Below are 17,841 nucleotides of genomic sequence, written 5' to 3'. Positions count from 1 at the left end.
TTATGATCATCTTATATAACACATTTGTACAACTGCATTTCAACATTGATGGGAGCACATATGAAACAGAGTGTTGCCAGAAAATTTTGAGCATCAAACACTTAATTTCCTGCATTACAATTCACTGCATGGTGAAGTTTTCTGCACCGATTTTTGCCTTTTCTGCATCAATTTATGGTGTAAATGTGTTTGATTTAGTCATAATTAAAGTCCTCTGCTACTTGTATGTCTTTAAATGCACATGTTCTAGATACTGAAGTGGACGAGTCCCCTGTCGCCCCCCCTGGAAATCTATGCCTGTGCATTTGTATGAAATTAAATGCCCAACAGTATATGGGAAAGTCAAAAACATTTCCACCTTCCACACATAATAGCAGTCTAACAATATGTATATGTGATAAATGTAACAGTCACAGTGGCATTCTACATAATGAGAACTATTTCTTTCGATACTTTTTTTTTGCATTTTCCTGCTAATACTTATTACTTTCCTTCTATACTACAGTAGAATTTCAAATGCAAGACTGTTACTTGCAAAGACCTCAACTAAAGACATTTTAAATATCCCTTTACCTTAAAATACTGCCTTTCTGCTGTGAAAGACACAGGAGTCTCTGTCATTCCTCTGTTCATGCAGCCAGTGCATTTCCAGCAGTCACATCTGTGTGGATATAATATGCTTATTCTGCCGTATCCATTTCACAGTGACATCTGTCCAGCGGCGAAGAATTAAAGGCAAAAATCCAAATGCCTACACAACAATCTGCCAAGTATTGATTTACTGTTACTCGTGTAACATACGTGGACACACTGAACACTACATATTATTTCAGTGAGATCATGGCTGAAACTGGAAACACGCTCTGTCAGTTGGTCATTTTCTTTTTTTTTTCTTTTTTTTAAGAAATAAGCACAAGAACACAGATGTTGATCTTCAGTGCACAGCTTTTTTTTTTAGATTGTGCTGTGACGAAAAGTGACAATATGTGAGTGTGTGTGTGTGCATGGATGAATGTGTGCATTCTTGGCTGTGTGTGCCTGTGTGTTTGTGAGCATGCCTGAGTGTCTACCTTAGTGAGTACACCTCCCTGTCTGTAGATCTCAGGGTCTGGAACAAACAGTAGTTCCTTCTTAATTGGGGTGAGATCTGGGGCTTAAAGGGGGCCAAGAAGGGACCCGAACCCCCTTTTTTTCTCCTCCAGAATCACTTTGGCTACAGAGGTGCTTTTGATGTGTGCTTTGGCTCTGCGAGCCTTACTTTGGAATATGTTCTTGGGAGACCATTGGTTACTTGCCTCCAGGCAGAATCTCAATCCCCAGGATCCTGGCCCTCTTTGATGAAATACTTTCGGGAGCCGCTAACCCTACTGATGCCCATGTGCACCCCCTCCCTCCTCCTTTACCCTCATGTTCTCCCCCACCTCACCCCCACCTCCACGTTCCTTGGATTCTCTTTGAGAGATTCATAACAAGGACTTTATCTCTGTGTAGTCCGGGCCAGATGAGCACCGTCTGACAAACTGACAGGAGAATTAGTCGTGTCTTACAGAGCATCTTTGACTGTCTCCTCTCTCGGCCCGACTTCCTGTCGTCACGGACACATGCATTTTCATCGTATTGACACTGATTTATATCACAGCTCGTATTCTATCACTGTGCATGTGTAGCATTTCTGTACTTGCTTTTTTAAGCTCATAACCGTATTAATTATGCCCAGATTTTAATTTAAAATCATCACATTTAAACACTTGTGCTTTTATTTTGACATTTTATGGATCATAAGGAAAAATGCATTTGTATCTTTAGATTTATTAATGTGACACATGAGTTGAAATAGCTCCGCAAAGAGTCATCAGAGTCGTCCAAATTTTACAACCAAAATCCATCTTCATATCCTGACAAAATCAGAATCAAACATTTGGAGGTTTATTGATGACAAAGATGCGGACAGCTGTGACAGAAGATCTCAGGCTCTGATTGATTAAGGCAGTAATTAGTCAATGCCGACTTTATTTGCATAATAAGCATCAGAAACTGACTTAAAAAACATCTTCTTTTAAAAACAGGAAATTCCTTTAAGTCACAGACTTCTCTATTTGCAGCAGCAGCTAACTGGATGTGTGTTACAATCAGGGTAAACACACTAACTACGTTGTGACGGACTTGACCTCTCGGCCACACACACACATTCAAATCCTGGTTAAACGATTAACCGGTGATTTTCTTCTCCAAACTCCCACCTCTTCATTGATTGAAACAGCACCCTAAAGACCTCTCTTACCACATAATTTCCCTGTATATTGATTATGTATATTGATTATAACCTAACCCTACAGGAAGGCTTCCCTCTGCTTTACCGCAGCATTACGTATCACTCTGACGGCTGAGCCCAGGGGACTGTTTTAGCTCTCATAAATCAACAGTTTCCAATATGTGAGCTCCAATCATGCAGATTAGGGTTTTTAAAGGTGGGTAATTGAGAAAAAGGCCTGAGCAAACCTTCATTCAAACCTTTCTGTTCAATTTAATTACTTATAAGAAATCCTGTCAAAATTGCAAAACAAATATTTGCTTGCTCATCCTCATGTGATGCTGGATTAATATTTTAGCAATGTAACTCAAAATTATTCATAGGTGTAGATTTTGGGGGGCACGCAGGGGCCATGCCCCCCTCAATATTTAGACCATGTGCAAAAGAGGACTTTTATTTTGACAAAATTCAAGATATTTAAACAATACTGATGCAGAAACAGCACAAACTGGGACATTTTGATTCACCAAAATGCAAAATTCCCCAAACCCCAATTTCATATGTGGCCCCCTCAATGTTGGAACAAAACCTGCGCCCTTGCATGTATTCCATTTAATATAAATGTTTTTAGACGTATGCAGGCTGACATTTTGCTGAATGTAATGTCACATAGAAGTTTAATTATAGAGCTGTATGTAAATGTTCACAGAGCAACATATTCATTGCTGCTGTTTAAACTTTTGTGAAAAGTGACTGGCAGCTCATGTTTATGTTGCACAGGACTGGTGAAAGAAAACATAATGTCCTTTATAAAGCCCCAAAACAGTCTTTAATGTCATCCATTACCAACCTAGGTTCATTCAAACACTCATAACTAAGTTACATGAACAGACAATGAGAAAATAAACAGGAGAATGATGTCAAAGATGATCACAATGTTACTGTTTTCTCTGTGAAAATTTATATTTTTTAAATGTCCTAACTTGGATCAGTTGGAGACTTGTGTGATATGTGAAAAATAGCAAAGTGGGTAAATTGAGTTTAATGTTGGTTAATGCTCCATAAATTGGGATATTGGGACAAACTGGGATTAAAGTTAAAAAATGTTAGTTTAAAGAAAAAAAGGGAGGAAGAAAGAGAGGGGTACAGAAACTAAAAAAAGGAGGGAGGCAGTGAGTAAAGGAGGGAGCAATCCGAAGGGAGGAGTCAAGCGAGGGAAGGAGCAGCTGGAGTCCCACACTTCGCCTTCTCTCTTCTCCTCGAAAAAGCGCACTAAATGTAATAACAACTCTCCATGCGCTTCTCAGACGCTTATGTTGTTTTTACGCACATCTGCGGTCTGCTATCGGCAGATATTATCGGCAGGCTGATGGTGTTGGTCCGGCGGTGGTTGGACACAGCAAACTGTGAGAAGGAGGAGAAAGACGGGCAAGAGGAAAAACTCTGGCAGCGCCGCTTTGGAGTTGGAGTTGAAGCGTAAAAAAAAAAAGTCCCAGGCAACTCCAGAGGCACATCTGCAACTTAGGAAGAGAAGACGCCGAAGAAAGAAGACACATCTTTTCTTTTTGTTTCTGTGAAGATAAAATAAAGTCAAGAACAAGAGGGGGAAATCACCCAGAAAGAAGTAAGTAATCTGTTAAAATTTCCACACATTGTTGCGCTTATTTGTCCACTTTGGAAGTTTGGAGACGCAGCCTCAGACTCTGAGGTTTCACATTTCAAAATTTCATACAAGTTAAGATGCAGACATGAAGTGGATTAAGAGAGGAAACACTGGTGCGAAACGCCAGCTTCTTTTTTTTTTTAAAACAACGATGAAAAGCTTCGATGTTGGATCTTCCCAAAAAGAGCCCGAAAACGCAGCAGAGCCTGTGTTACACTTGGCCTGGGTGTGTGTGATTTATGCTCTGTGAAATAAGTGTTGGTTGTTAGAAACCCCGGATGGCACACTTAACAAGTATCCCACAGACAGATGTGCATTTTTAAACTAGTGTGAAGTTGCGTAAAGTCAATGGAAAACTTGCTTTTTGGATTTTTTTTTTTTTTTTTTTTTGGCGTGTCATGAGAGAGGAGAGAACACGTGTAATTCTGTTGGGAGTTTAAGCTGAAACTTTATGAACTTGTGCAGAAACTTTATTGGACTTTTGCCTAAAGAAACGCGCGTGGGGGGAGGAGGAGGAGGGGAGGGAGGGGGGGCATGCATATTTATGTGCATGTGTGATCATATTTCAGTGTCTGTTATTGATTCGGTTTATCCTGTTAGAGTTGTGCAGACTTACTGAAACAGTTACATGCATATGCTCACACACTATTTTACTTTATAAATCCAGCCAAGCCTGGGACTGACCCTCTGCCTTGACCTTTGACATTAGACAGATTTAATTCTATAACCATTGTAAACATTTCTACATCACTGCTTTATAATATTTATTTCAAAACGTAAAAGTTTACTGATACAAAGTCATATTTGTACTGCAAAAAAAAAAAAAAAAAAAAAAATCTCCATTCAGTCTCAGATTTGAGCATTTGCATTGAGCTTATATTTTTAAACAAGTGAAAACTGCTTTATGCCAGTGAGGTGAAATCTCTGTGTTTCCACTGCATTTTTTTATTTAACAAGTGTCAGCATCTGAAACATGACAGAGTCTAAACATTTAGAAGCAGGATGTTTTTTAATTTCAATCTTTAATTTGCATGAGATGCTTTTAAAATTATTTGTGCTTGACCTTTTTAAGAGGAGAAAAATGTGTAAGGATGGCGTGTTTGAAGGCATGTGCTCAGAGAAATTTAAGCCCATTACAGTGGGCTCTGTGGCCCTGCGGGGGTCCATGTGAGTTTTATGGGGGCCCCAAGCAAAATTAGAAAGGTTGTAAAGTCATTGTAATTTAGTTTATTAGAACTCACTGGATTTATTGTAATTAAAAATAGTCAGAAAGAGCTAATACAATCACAGGTTTGTTCTTTTCATAGCCAGCCTTTCATTGAAAAACAAAATCAGCACTAAAAAAAACAAACTCACATCTTACATGGAGTTGTGTAAAAAAAAAAAATCTCTATAACAGAAGTCTGTGTGTTCATTTTTGGGGGTCCAGGACATGAAAACGTTTGAGAGCCCCCGAGCCTCCACATGTGCGGATATTTGTTTGAAACTTTCCCTCCTGTCCTCGCCAGCTGTTCCACATTTTATCTGCTTGTCTGCTCTCGGGTTTCATACAGACGACGAGGGTCCGAGGTGCTCAACCATGCGGTGCAGCTCAAATCCTCCTTTTTCTTTTTTCTTTCTTTTTTTATTTCTTTGACACTTGGCAAATTATTAACGCAGGTCTGGCTGCCTTGAGACGGAGCAGTGAGCGAACACACCAAATAAGATGTTTAACAGCACAAGTTCACACAGATAAAAATCTCCTTTTAGCTGTTTTTATGAGGCTGCTCCATCACTCATCTCTGACTGTGGATTTGGCTCCGAGCGAGAGGTTCTGCAGGTCCTGGTTACATTTGTCTAATAAAATAAAAAAAGGGACTGTCCCATAAAGTGTCATTTAATATTTCCCCTATTTTATTTGTAATAACAAAATAACATTTCACAGGGCCTGTAGGTAGGAAATGAATCACTGTCATGTCAGTTAGCGTGGAAAAGAATGAACAGATGGGTCAGGCCTCACTCAGATTTAAAGCTTAATATTTTATATTTTAAAATGACATCATGAGAATAATGTCATTATCTTTAATGAGATTTTACAAACAGGGCTGCATATTTGTTCCCCTACATGTTTTGCTTTTTGTGGCTTGTTAATCATTTTGAAATAAATATACTTAGAAATACCATTTGATCACCCCTATATCATTTCTACTTGAGGGCAAAATTAGGATGGCGTCTGATTTTATTTATAGAAAATATAAATATGATACATTTCCATGACATTTAAATTGCATGTGATTAAATTAAATTTCAGTGAGTGAGTGATGACAGAGAAATCTCTGACATTCTTGGTTTTAATATTCTTATTTTAACTTTAAACATAATTATGTTTAATTATTGTTTTTAGACATGTGAGTGTCAGTAATATTTTAATAATGTTACATATTAAAGCTTCATATTATGAAAAAATGCAAAATCCAATAAAAAATATGTATGAATATTAAATAAAAATACCTAACAGTTTTAGTACTAATACTTTTTACCTAAAGGACGCTACAGAGGGGGATACTGATGTCAAACAGGTGCACCTTTCCCAAAAAAAAAAAAAAGCACTTTGTCTCATTATGATGCAGCAGCGGTGATGAATGCAGCAGTGTTTAAGATGCTAATCTGCTGGAATGAGATGCACAGCTCAGAGCCACTCGCTTACTGTAGCCAGCAGAGATGCATCACAGCCGCTCTTTGCTCCTCCAGCTCCACGCGTGGAGAGCAGCCGGGTATCGTTCCCCTCTGAAGGAGTCACTCCGTCAGATAGCAGCAGCATGCTTTTTTTTATCAACTTTAAGCACTCCTTTAAGTAAAATTATGCACAGCGACACGGGCCCGGTACACCCGTGACCTGGCGACCTGGCAGAATAAGTTCCTGTCATGTTAATGCAGGGGGATGACATGCTATTAGCTTTTGAGGTATGGCCCTCTCTTCTTTTTAAGGGGTCTTGCATTCACAGCTAAAGGCAGGTTGTGTCCTCAGGCCTTTTACACCCCGCAGGAAGAATACCTGCTATCAGGCTTGTTTGCAAGAGGCCCTAATGAGGTGTGTTGTTGTGCTAATGCTGTGACCTGAAGCTCTCAAAGAGGTGGCAAATGTTTTGTTAAAATGAGGGTAACACGAGGAAGTTGATTTTCCTTAAGATAATGAAGACTGTCGTTTATTTTTAGTGTTATCTCACTTGTTTTTTTTCTGCAGCTGTTTGTTCCATTTTATCCTGTGTCTTGGGAGGTTACAGGAGCCACACAGAGGTGTAAATAATGAGGGTTATTATAAGTTTTAAAATGCACAGGAACCACCTGACCAGTGAAAGTTTGGAGTAATTCCCTGTGTAATTTGGTTGCTTCCCTTGCATATAACTGGCGTAGTTGAGTAGATGGCCCCCAAAAGAAATCTCTCACTTTGATGATTTGGTACTTTGATATGTTGACATCAAATGAAACAGACACAGTGGGGAAAGAAAGAGGACAAGTCAGGCAGAGGTAGTGATTGAGGGAAAAAAAGGCTGTGCATGAGAGCGGGTGGAAATGTGTGTGTGTGTGTGTGTGTGTGTGTGTGTGTGTGTGTGTGTGTTCGCTGGTGTGGTTTTGCAAGGCGCGGAGGAGTGCTATGAAAAGTTGGGCTGAGATGGCAAACCTGAGAAGCGTCAAAACGTCTGGATGCATTTGCGTGCGAGCAGAGACAAGAAGGGGTCTTCGGGCACGTGAGGGCTTCTCCTTGGCCTCCTAATCCCCAGGCCCAGCCATCCCTTCAGGGCATGCCTCAGATCTGGCTCTCTGGCTCTCCGCGTGGACGACCCAGCTCCGCCAGCAGATTTAATATGCTATGTGTTCCTGCTCCCCCGGCTCCCCTCCACCTCAACCATCATTGTCCCAGAGCGGGACCCTCGCTCCTCGCTTCAAGGAGCCTGCTAAAGGCACCTTTCAAGCCGGGTGATGTCTTTGGATAAGGCGATGTGGGGAAAGTGGCGATGAAGAGGGCGTGAGACTCGAGATATCCCACTGTAATTTTAGATATGTATATTACACACATTCTGGAATCTTAATACACTTGGGGCTTTTGCATTCATACAAAACCACACTCAGACTGCATGCGTGTACATGCTCATTTACACTTCTCTGCCTCTGTTTCTTCTTCTGTCACTCATACCCAAACATGCATGTTCAGTTTTTATTTTGTCTCTTTTTTCCTTCCCTCTCTTGTGGAAGCAACTTTTTTTCATCTGTCTGAAGAAATAAGAAATGGGAGGAAAAAAAGTAGGGCTCAAGTTGCCTTAGCAGTGGCTGAGAGAGGGCTGGTTTGTTTTCCATGGCTCTGGCCTGTTGGAAACTCCAACTGGACCTGACAATTAGTCTGGTCAACTGCTCTCCCAGAGCGAGGCACCAAAGACGGCAATAAAAAAAGAAAAGAAAAAAAGTAAAAAACTGTAAATTTAAATCAAGTGATTTGAATTTACGATCGATTAAGTTGTGTTTGACAGCTTTACATAAGCCCCGTTGTAGGTCATGGTAAATTTTATTGCAAATACACCGGTGTGTGTGCGAGAATGCAGAGTGTGCCAGCCCGCGGCTGCGTTTTCTTTTCTCACACGCTTGAGGAGAAACAGGACAGGGTCACGCCTGCATGTGGGCGCTGCTCGTCCCCTCCTCTGTTTGCTGTAGCTGCCGTAAAAACGTCTTTAAGTCTGCGGTGTGAAGTATTGCAGCAAGAGGTGAAGTGCTTTGGTTTGAGGCCCATTTGCTTGCAGGCTGTGTGTAAAAGTTGAGCGCCTAAAGAGTTTGCTGGGGCCGGGGCTGTTATTGCAGATGTGGCATTGTGTCAGCTTTGATGGGAGCCGGTTGTGGCATCCGTGAGGGGGTCTGTGCTTTCTCGTCCGGGGTGGTGATCGGGGACAGATGAACTGGCCGCTTGCTGTGAACAATGATCTGTCACTTACCCCTGCCTCTTGATGTGTGAAACCATGAGTCAGGCTCTGTCTACTCCAAGTGCTCACACTCTTCTTTTTTGAATTATTTGAAATAGGCAAGAGAAAGCAATGTTGTTGGCTGTGCATTTTCTAAACAAAACTCCTGCTTTTACACCAGTAATTAAGTTATGCATTGTCATGCAATAATGCTCACAATGTGAACCCCATGTGTTTGCAGTCCCATGCTGCTTGTGGTTGTCTTTCAGTGAGAGTTATCCCTGAGTATTGCTGCATCCTGGAGTGGAGGTCAAGGAGGGGACTATTGTTTGAATGTCAAATGTAAATCCCAAGGTTAATACCTGAAAGAAGCACATGCCCAGACATTCTCTCTCCTCTCCAAACATGTTTAGATGAGTACCTCTTCCCCCACTCTACTCCTTCATTTCCGTCTGCTGCGGACTTGGGGCAAGTTGGAAAAAGAGGGGGTGGTGGGCGGGCATCCCGTATAAACCCCTCTAGTGTGTTCTTCTCAGCAATGAATGCTAACAGACCCTGGCTCTAATAATGCCTCATCTTAGAAAAACAAAAGAGGAACTCTACTATCTGAGCAAATTTCTGCCCCAACCTGAAAGAGCCCTCCTTTGACAGCGCAGCATTTGAAGACTAATCGTTTTTTCTCATGCAAAGCACGCTGTTTTAAGAGCCCAGGCCGCGGAAAGAGAGGGGGCTGTGTTTTAACAATACTCCACAGGGAGTGAGGAACAGGGTTCGGGGAGGGGAGGCAGGGTTGAAGAGGGGGGGATTCCTCTCTCCTTTGCTCCTCAGACAAAGCCCAGTTCCTTTCAGGGTTGCATGGGGGGTAGGGTGCGTGGGGAAGAGGAGGGGAGTGTCCAAGAGTTTGAGTTCCTTGAAAGAGAGGGACTCCAGCCGCTTTTAATGACAGTTTGTCATCATGGCTCCTCCAGCTTCCAGGGAAAATGTAGGGCCGGCCTTGCAGTGACAGGCCTGGAAAAAAGTGGGCCCGAGAAAATTTATAGAGAAACAGAAATATTAACGTGTACATGGGGCCCTAAAACGGCTTTGGCTATTCCTGCCAGACTGGTGTTTTTATTAAGAGGGGTCGACATGCTTTGGAAATATATCTTATTCATGAAGAAAGCCAGGTTAGACTTCCCAAAGAATTCATTATATTCCCCCAGATGCGGCTTTGCGGGTTGCAGCCGTCCCTCGGAGGACATGGAGCGTGGAGCACGACATTGTAAAGCCTCCCTCAGTGGGCACGGGAGTGCGAAGGGTTCCATTTGTCAAAAGGTGCTGGAGTCTTTTTCCCTCCTCAACACTTTCCCCGGCTCAGTCTCAAACTCATTGTCTGAGCAAAGGCAGGACATTAGTCACCGCAACGCCACGGGAGCCTGCAGGGCTAAAGGACCGGCGCTCTGTAGGCCGGGCTGGGACAGAGGGGAGGAGAGAGGGGAGAGGGGAGGAATAGAGGGAGGGAGGGAGGGAGCGATGGATAAGGTGAGAGGAGGGCAGGAAATGTGGGGTAGACGGAAAAGTAAGGAAGAGAGAGGAGCGCAGAGTATGTGTGTGGGAGAGGGAGAAAGACCATGGGGGGGTTAGAGGGAGTGGAGTCTGTAGCTCTACCTCAGGGCTCAGTATGTAAGCCCCTGTCTACCCCCCAAAGCTGCTTTCACAAAGAGATTTACAAGACAGGTCTCCGGTGTGCTTTGCTGCCCTGCATTATGAGTGAGTGAGTGTGTGTGTTGCTAAAATGGACCTTTTTGCTTTCCTTTTTTTTTCATGCATCATCTATGCAAGAAAGATATTCACCCAAATTTACCAATCCAGGCAGGTCGAGCTCACAACAGCCCCAGTGGAGCAGTGGTGTGAATAACCTATTCCCCCTGGTGGCGGGGTGTGTGTGTGTGTGTGTGTGTGTGTGTGTGTCTGCGGGTGTGTGCGCATTCATGTGTGAATGTATTTCACAGATTCACACATACAAGGGATCCTGTTAGCTTTTGGAATTATTTATAAAGCCTGGCTTTTGTGTGGCGCTCTAAGTCCCTGTCTCCTCCCATTACTGCCTATGACTCTACCTGGGCTTCCTTCAGCCCCCAGATGCTCCCTCAGCCACCCTCCCAGCACAAGGAACTCAGTTTGGTGTTATAGCAAAACCCTTTGCAGCTACTAGTTTCCCGAGAGAATCTTTCCTCTCTCTATATACGCTGGCTAAAGATTTGCTCCTCTGGAAAAAAACTAGTTTTCTCATTTAGAGAGTCGTAATCTGCGGAGACAGTCTACTTCAGAGAGACACTCAAAGTTATGCCGACCCATCCCATATGGCCCTGATTACCCTGTAATCCAGGAAAGTTTTTTCTTGCACGGACCGAGCGGGGGTGAAGGTTTTAGTGTGTTTGAGATGGTTTATGCTAATGTTGCTTTTATTGAAACAAGCTGGGATGTGATTATAGTCCTGCTCGGTACATATGAGCAGCGAACTGCTCTAGTTTCCCCGTCTCCCTCTGGCGTAGAGATCAATGCAAACCAGCTAACGCGGGGTAATAAGCCATTAGTACACACATTGTTGGAGAGATTTACATACATCGACCGGCGAACTGATAAACTAGGTTCCGTGTCCTAGAGGTAAGAATTATTGTGTGTGTGAGTGATTAGCTGAATGAACGTGTGTGTGTGAAGCGTCGCCGGGTGATCCGCCAGTCGTGTGTGATAGGTGCCAGATTGCGTAGCTGGGAGCCAGGTTGTCTCTGCTTGTCAGGAGAGCAGGGTGGAGGAGGGGAGATGTGAGGATGATTACACTGTACACTGTTCCTCTGATCTGATTCATCACTAACTGTCTCTCCTGCAGAGGGTGAACTTATTATCCCTGTCTCAACTTCCACCGTGGAGCCAGCTGCTCTCCATGCTTCCCAATTAACCCCAGGCACCCGTCAAATGCTCCAATTAAGGCCTCCTCCTCCACGAATTTATTTGCCTGCGTTAGCCGGCCTCGGCTCTGCTTGGGATGCTGGGGCGTGTGGAGTGAGTGAGTGAGTGAGGCGGCGAGCGTTGAGCATGTTTGTTTAGGAGCTGTCCTAAGCAATGGTGTTACAGCTCCCAGATTTATTCGAGGTGGGGTTGCAAACAGCTGAAACGAATAAATGCACCCAGATGTTTGGCTTCCTTGCGATCAAGTCGGCGGGCCTGAGGGGGCTGCCTGTCTAATGACAGTCTTGTTCCTCGCTCTTTATGCCGGGGATTTTCAGGGGGCCATTTTGTGACTGAGCTCTTTGGAGTTTATGGGAAGTTTTTTGTTGAGCACTTGGCAGCGCTGGGAGGTTTATGGCAGCTCATTGCAGTGTTGCATGGTGTCGGTATTTGAGTTGCGTGAGTCTCTTTAACTGGGAGAGCAAGAGAGTTTCCTCCGAACTCAGCCTTTCAAAATCCAAAATATTCAGCTGCGTGTTTCTGATGCATGGGTTTCTGATGAGCAACAGCATGTGTGTGTGTAGCTGTGTGGAGGAGTGTTGCTGTAGGTGGGGTACAGGTTTTGCAGCACTGCCAAATCCTCTGAGACTCCCTGTGCATGTGTGTGTGCGTGTGTGTGTGTGTGTGTGTGGAGCCTACGAGCCGGCACAAAAGGATGGGGGGGCTCTGTGGCTGATATGAAAGTGAAGGGAGAGAGTTGTCTCCCGACGCTGCCGTTGGGAGAGCCGTCAGGGAGCTAGAAGTCTCCGGGACTCCCTCTGAGCCTCAGCTGTCTTTGATCTCACACCTCCGCTGCCGTATACTCCATACTACTCTGTAGAACACACTCTTGCCTGCCGCCAATCCTGCAAAGCAGACCTATAGTTCACATGGATGAGACTTACTTACAGACCTGCACGTGGGCCAGGGAACCAGTCATGGTGTTGTGGTTACAAATGAATACATCAGGAAGAGATAAAAAGGTTATAAAATAGCAACTGCAAAAAGACAGAATGAAACTGTTGGGAATATTAACATTATCAGTTAATCTGCTTCTATAAATGAATAAATTATTTAGTGTATGAAGGGTCAGAAACTAGTGAAAAGTGCCCATTGGAAGCATGGGCGGATTATGAAACAATGGGTCCCTGGGCACAGATATGCAAAAGGCCCCATCACCTCTCCTACTCCTACAAGACACACAGACTTTGTGGTGGTTTTGCCTCTTTTTTTGTTGTTGTTGTTTTGTTCCTTTGTGGTTGTTTTGTGTCTTTTTCAGGGCATTTTATGTCATTTTTTTGTTGTTTTGCGTTTCGTTTAGGTGTAATTTTGTATCTCTCTGAGGTCATTTTGTGTCTTTTTTTTTTGGTCGTTTTGTGTCTCTTTAAGAGAATTGTGTGTCTTTTTGGGGAAATTTTGTATCTTTTTTTCATCCTTTTGTGTCTCTTTGGGTCATTTTGTGTGTCTCTGAGGTCAGTTTGTGTCTTTTTGGGCATTTTAAGTCTCTTTGGGATCATTTTGTGTCTCTTTTTGGTTGTTTTGTATCTCTTTGAGGTCATTTTGTGTCTCCTCAGGGTCATTGTGTATCTTTTTAGAGGTTTTGCTTGTGTCTGAGGTCATTTTGTGTCTCTTTGGTTGTTTTATGTCTCTTTGAGGTCATTTTGTGTCACCTTCATGGTCATTTTGTGTCTTTTTTAGTGGTTTTGTGTCTCCCTGAGGTCATTTGTGTCTTTTTTTTGGTTATTTTGTGTCTCTTTGGGGTCATTTTGTGTCTTTTTAGTGAGTGTGTGTCTTTTTGAGGTAATTTTGTGTCTCTTTGGGGTCATTCTGTTTCTCTTTGAGGTCATTTTGTGCCTCTTTTTGGTTGTTTTAAGTCTCTTTGAGGTCATTTTGTGTCTTTTTGGTTGTTTTACCATTTCTGTAGTTATTTTGTAACTCTTTGCAGTTGCTTTGCATCTCCTTGTGGCCATGTTGAGTCTCCTTCTGGTTGGTACGTGTTAATTTGAGAAACCTTTTGCAGATGAAGACCAGGTGGGCCCCTGACATTTTGGGCCCCCGGGCCTTTCCCTACTAGGCCCGATCAGTAATCCATCCATTATTAGAAATAACCAAAACCCAAAGATGTTTAGTAAAACAGAGACCAGTGAGTCATTTTCCTTTAAGAGCTGGAACCAGCAAATGTTTTGCTTTTTTTTTGATAAATGACAAATTGATTCAACTTATCAACTAAGTGTTTCAGCACTAGATAATATAAAAGCTCAAAATGATGGGTAATTTGACAAAGCTGATAAAATTGGCCCATTTCATCATTGCTTTTTATAAGTGTGATTCATTGTTCTGTTATGTGAAGACCAGCAGAGCCACCTCATTAAGGGCACGTACTTTGTGTTGAGTGTACTCCCTCCCCTCTCGCTCCCTGTCCATCACTGACATGTTGAAATAAGGTTGGAGTGCTGATAGAGTGACCTTATTTTATGGTATTTTTTCAGCCCGTGCGATGAAAGATAAGCACAATGCAAAGATACAACAGAATCACTTCTGCATCTGTGGAATGTGTGACCCAGTGTTACCCTCTTGGATCTGTTCCCATCCACACAGGAAGTCTAGCATTAAAGCGATGCCATTTCTCCCTTTTCTCTTCCTTTCCCCCCCTCCCGCTCTCTCCCTGCATTCCTCTGACTGACTGCGGCACATTTCAGGACAGCTTCATTCAGCATTCCTTTACATGCCGATTTGTTTGCCCTCCCCTGTTATTTTTTTTTCCCTCTCCAAGTCTCCCTCTGTTTAGGTCCGGCTTTATCATGCGAGAGCCAAACACCAAGACAACTTCATCTCATCCAATTTTCACCCCTTTAATTCAGTTTAAATGGCATGGCCGCGAGGGCCAGAGCGGGAATTAATAAGAGCCAATAAAGCTCGCCGCTGGGGCATCGAGGCCAGTCTTTAAGTAAACATTATGACTTCTTGAGGGGGGGATTCAGGGGCAGCACTTGATGAATTGTGGCGGAGCTTGGGAAGGGCTAATTTCTCACTTAGCCGTCCTGATGGGGCTAGCTAATAGGCCTCGCGTTGCCTGGCTGTTTGTCTGCTGGCTTTATTATTGTGCATTATCGCGCTGCCCCCTGGCTGTTGTTAGTGTTCGGCCCCGGAGACGCCAGGGCCCGTCATTAATCACATGGCAGCACTGACTCACTCCGCTCCAACACTTATCCCAATGACACAAAGGAATGAAGGAAAGGGAGATAGAAAGGAGGAAAGAAGGAGAGGGAGTGAGCATGAAGTAAGTGAAACAGAAAAGAAGGGGAACTTGAAGTCCAAGTGTGCAGTGCAATGACTCTGTAACCTGTGGCTGCACAGCCCTGGATTGCTCTCAGTAGTTCAGTCACCTCAAATAACTCTTTGTTTCACTCCTCTGTCTAAGTCTAAGTGTGAAGGCCTTCTGTCAAAGCCCTATCTGCCTCCACTCCACTCACACAGGACCATCCGTCTGCTTGATCTTTCCCTGAGTGCACGTGCGATGAGGAGGAGGCGGCAGGGAGAGATGTGTGTGAGGTTTTCATCAGTACAGGAATTTCTCTTCCTCCACTCATCCCCTCCCTGGGGTCCCCTCTGTTATTTATGTTCTGTGCACAGTGATCGCACTTGCATACAGAGAGGCGTATAGAGCACCTGGTGCATCCAACTCCTATACACAGCGGCAAGGCTCACACGCTCTCAAACACAGTCGAAACAGTCCCTCTTCCTCCCTGTGCCACGTTCACACACACACGCATTACATAGGAACTGTGCTCTCAAACAAGGCAGCGCGCAGCGTTAACATGTACTCTTTCACTGCGAAAGCACAGTGAAGGATGTTGTTGTCGCGCTCTGGTTGTGGCATCGTGCGGAGTGCTTTCTAAAGCCTTGTATGAAGAATGCCTCCACAAACACAAGGCTGTTTTCACTGGAGATGAGAGGCCCACTGACAGGATACAGACCTCACTCCCTTTTGCTTTACAGCGGGTGCCATGTGCAGGGGCCACTCGAATGGAAACCTTAGTTGTAGAGCAAGTGGTGGCTGTTGCAACAACAGATTCAATAGTAAACTGAATTTCAATTGGCTTTGTGGATACAAGCAAAGTTATAAAGTGGGGGAAAGTATTTGTAATCATACTAACTTTTAATCTCTGCAAGTTCAAGGCAAAAAACTTGTGCATAGAGAAAAATGTTTGTCTTTTCTTCCCCAGGACCGTCATGATATTTTGCTGAAGTAATAGGCTGCATTGTTTGCGTCGGCCTCCTGTAAACGGCTGAACAAGCATCTTTTCCTTCTCACAAATCAGGAAAAGTGTCTGATCAAACAAAGACCAGCAGGGGAAGAAAATGAATGAAGAGGAGAGCAGGGGAAACCAATACCACATAACTGGGCCACCAGTGCAACAAAGCTGCCTGCATTATCCATTGTCTCACGCCTCACAGCCCCACTTGCCCTGACACAAGTGGCTCACGAACAAATGCAAGTCAAAATAAATAAACAATCTAATAAGCACGAGGGGCTGCTGGGAAAACGCTCAAGATTTCCATTGTGGCACGTGCTTTATTTTCCCCTTATCTACTGGGTAGCGAGTGCAAAAGAAGCATCGTGTAAGCATTACGATTACATCGTGTGGGTTTGTTACCCAGGAATGTAAGATGCGCTCGGCTCATTCTGCTGTGCAACACACAGGGTCCCTCACCAGCCCTCCAAAGCATCTCAAGTGGACAGGTCTGAGGGACCAAGACGCACGCGAGGATAATCTTATTAGCTCTGCTGAAAGCAACTGATGGGTTGTGTTGCACTGTTTGCCCTTGACAAAAAATACAAGCACTCCTCATTTGCACAGGCCTTTGCTATTCAAATGTTGTGCAGTGCACTTGTGAAAGTAGCCCACGTTGTTTGCTGAGATCATAGGTGTAGATGTTTTTGTCCCTCCCCCAGTAGAAACATGAAAGTAGTAGGGGGCTTTTATTTTGACAAGACATTTACACCATAAATTGATGCAGAAAGGGCACAAAATGGGGCATAAAACTTCACCAAAATGCAGGAAATTAAGTGTTTGATGCCCAAATTTGTGTGTGCCCCCACCCTAATTTTAAAATGACACCTACATCCTTGGCATAGGGAATGTTATTATGATGTGTTACCTCAGGTGTGAAGCTAAATTAAAGACAGGTAGGTATTTTGTAAAATATTACTGCAGAAAAAGCATAAAACATACATTCGTTTTCCCATGCAGTATTTATGAGATGATTTACTGATTCAAAGCATGAACCAATAAATCATCTCGATAAATGCATCAACTTGAAGTTTTACAACGCAGCTGTAAAAAGCAGGACTCATATATCATTGTAGGATGATACAGAAACATGCAAATGACTGACGATCTGAACAGCTCAACCATGTCACAGCATACAAAAGGGTGAGAGGGCCTCGCACTAAACCAGTTTGCATGTGCATATCTGTGATTTGATATGAGTGTGTGTGGCGGGGTGTGACTAATTCCTGCTAAATGGCCCTTACTTGAGGGGCTGGTCCCCATCAGCTGTAGGCCAGACTTAGTGCCATCTGGGCACAATGTTAAGTTTCACTGGTGAATGGGAGCCACAAACACCAAATCCCCAATCCCCCCCTCTTCCCCTTTGCCTTCCAGGGCCAAGGGCAAGCCATAAGTGCACAGCATGGAAACCTAAGTATGTGGTTTCCTCTGAGAGCCATTGAGTTTCGGAACACCTCCTCAGTGGGGATTTTGAACCCATGACAGGTCCTCTAACCACCAGCAAGCACTTCCACTGTCTCCTTAAGGCGCCTCATCCCCTCACTGACCTTATCCAATGCAAACACATGCAGCCTGAGCCAGCGCATTCTGTTTTATTGCTAGATTCAGCTAATCTCGCTGAAGGGCTCCGGCAACTCCTCCCTCTTTGCCCCTCAGTGTTTTAGTTATTCCAGCTGTGCAGGAGCCCTTAATGTTGTTGGCATAGCTGCGAAATGTGCAAAAACACACATTGTACAC

General features: G+C 43.7%; 1 protein-coding gene across 1 annotated transcript in view; it reads left to right on the top strand.

The window, feature by feature from the left end:
- Positions 1-3,469: 3,469 nt before the first annotated feature.
- gli3 (GLI family zinc finger 3) overlaps positions 3,470-17,841 on the top strand; it is a 123,347-nt gene continuing 108,975 nt past the window's right edge. Inside the window, exon 1 of the mRNA XM_033638942.2 lies at positions 3,470-3,875. The gene's annotated coding sequence lies outside the window, so the exon portion shown is untranslated. The remainder of the gene's footprint in view (positions 3,876-17,841) is intronic.

This window comes from Epinephelus lanceolatus, chromosome 20, assembly GCF_041903045.1.
Source record: "Epinephelus lanceolatus isolate andai-2023 chromosome 20, ASM4190304v1, whole genome shotgun sequence".
Classification (NCBI taxonomy): Eukaryota; Metazoa; Chordata; class Actinopteri; order Perciformes; family Serranidae; genus Epinephelus; species Epinephelus lanceolatus.
The sequence above is the reverse complement of the archived record's forward strand: the minus strand, read 5'-3'. Positions and strand labels throughout refer to the sequence as shown.